The following is a 2,418-nucleotide window of genomic DNA, read 5'->3' as shown; positions in this document are numbered from 1 at the left end:
TTTGTGTTTTCTTCATTACTTCCATTTCATTCTTCAGGTCTTGAACTACTTCCCTTACCTGTTTGATTGCTTTTTCTTGTTTCTCTTGGTTTTCTTGGGTATCTTTGAGCGATTTGTTCTTTTCCTCTACCTTTTTGTTTGTAATCTCTAGTTGTTTATGGCAGTTTTTCACCTCCTGTTTAAGGTCTTCTATTATTTTCATATAATTCACTTCTGAGTCGATTTCTTCTAATTCTTCTGGGGTAGGGTGTACAATTCTTCTTATTTCAGGATCCCTTGATTCTGGTGAAGTCATGTTACCTTTCAGGTTGTTGGAGGAAGTCTTGCATTGGCGCCTTCCCATCTCTTCCTTCAAATGGAGCCAGGAGAGGCCTGGTGTCTTGGTCCAGTCTTTGCTGTGACTGAGTCTTTTGGTATATCTCTCAGTGTAGAAGCAGGGACCGTCCTGTCAAGCTGGACCTCCTCAGCACCCAAGCATGGACGACCGTCCAGAAGGAACTCCTCAGCACCGCTCTGGGTTGGTTGTGGATGCAAGCCCAATGTCTCTCCTGGTGCCCGGATCGGATCTCCTTGCTGTTTTGGTGGCTCGTAAACAAGGGGCCTACCTTGCTTGCTGCAGGCAGGCTATTGGGACAAAGGAGCTACCACCCTCCCGATTGGTATTCAGCCCCTGTGCCTGCCTGGACATGCTGAGCTGGGAAATGTTATGTGGTCAAAGAGGGGAGGGAGTCAAACGGAGGGGGGGAGGGTTGTGGATGCAAGCTGGGTGGGATAGGAAGAGAGAGGAGGTATTGGGCAGTATAGCCCCTGAGGGTGACCAGGAAGTGTAGGAGGGATGAGGAACGTCTGTGTTCCCTGTCCCGGGCTGCTGCCGCGGTCAGAAACTCACTCACCTCAATGATCTCTCCTGGTGCCCGGACCGGATCTCCTTGCTGCTTGGGTGGCTCGTAAACAAGGGGCCTACCTTGCTTGCTGCAGGCAGGCTATTGGGACAAAGGAGCTACCACCCTCCAGATTCGTATTTGGCCCCTGCGCCTGCCCGAATAGGCTGAGCTTGGAGATGTTATCTAGGTTATTTTCTTCTGCTTCATATGTTTTGGGGTCTTGCTGTTTTAGAGTCACTAGTTTTTGTTTTTGTCCTGTTGTTCTTTGTGGCGTTAAGTGAGTTTTTTCCTTGTCTACCCCTCTTTCCCTCTGAGTAATGTAGTTGTGGTCCTGTCTCTGGTGATCACTCTTCTAGGTGCCAGTGGATTCAAGGCTTAGATGGTTGCTCCTAGTGGTGGAGTCTAGGCCATGATACCAGTCACCCTGGAGGTCAGTCTGTATTCCCAGAGGTTGCTCTGTGTTCCTAGAGTTTGTTCTGCAATCCCGGAGGTTGTTTGGGCCTGCTCCCATTGAGGTCGCTGGCTTGTGCCTGCTCCCATGAGTTTTCCTGTCTCGGACCTGCTCCTGTGGAGGTCACTGGCTCATGCCTGCTCCATCAGAGGTTCCTGACTTGGGCCTGCTCCAGTGGATGTCCCTGGCTTGGGCCTGTTTCAAGGAGGTCACTGACCTGGGCCTGGTCCCACAGACATTGCTGACTCAGGTCTGCTCCCACAGAGGTCGCTGGCTTGGGGGCCTGGATTCACAGAGGACACTCAGGTTTGTTTACAATATGCCCATATGCCCCTATAGTCTCAACTCACACCCATAACCTCAGGGAGGGAATCACTTTTTATTCCTAGGACTGAGTCGTTTATTGTTCTGGGCTGACTGGGTGGTGCTGTTGAGATGATGAAGCCTCTTACTGCAAAGCTTAGGTTGAAAACAATATGATTTGCACAATAAGGGGTCACTCAGATCAGAACAAACCTGATTCCAGCCACCCCAGTGTTAGTGTTCATTCAGCCAGGCTCTGTTTAGGCTCACGGGTCTCTTAATAAGTCCTTGGAGTGAAAAGGGGTGAGTTTCTCTCTTTTTGTCATGGAAGGACAGGTTTGGAGAGCCAGAGGGAATAGAGTTGAGTGGATAAACTGCAACCTCTGCTTCTCTCATTGGGAATGCAACCTTGGGTTGTTTTTTGTCCTTCCTTCCTTTTTGTTTTTTAACCAAGCCTTGACCTTTATTTTAAAAAAAACCACATATTTATTTCACTTTCTCACTTTGTGCTTGTACTTTTCAACACTTTCACAACAATCTTCTGCTCCGCAGTAAGGAAAGCCCACCTGATCCCTATCACAGACACACTTGGCACACATGGAGCCACCGTAGGCCCTGCTGACATGCTTCTTTGTCTTAGACAATCTCATAAGGACTTTCGGCCTCACAGCACGAACCCCTTGAAATCAAGCATCTACATTGGCAAATACCGCATGCCAATGTAGATGCTTTCCCAACCTTCTTTTTTTTTTTTTGGTTTTTTTTTTTTTTTTTTTTTTT

At 48.2% G+C, this 2,418-nt stretch overlaps 1 pseudogene; it reads right to left on the bottom strand.

Moving 5' to 3' along the window:
• Positions 1-2,124: 2,124 nt before the first annotated feature.
• LOC126509204 (60S ribosomal protein L34-like) overlaps positions 2,125-2,418 on the bottom strand; it is a 646-nt pseudogene continuing 352 nt past the window's right edge.

Source organism: Alexandromys fortis, unplaced genomic scaffold (genome assembly GCF_014885135.2).
Source record: "Alexandromys fortis isolate MF-2015 unplaced genomic scaffold, M_Fortis_MF-2015_v1.1 scaffold_72, whole genome shotgun sequence".
Taxonomy (NCBI): Eukaryota; Metazoa; Chordata; class Mammalia; order Rodentia; family Cricetidae; genus Alexandromys; species Alexandromys fortis.
Note: the sequence above shows the minus strand (reverse complement) of the source record. Positions and strands in the feature narration are given on the sequence as shown.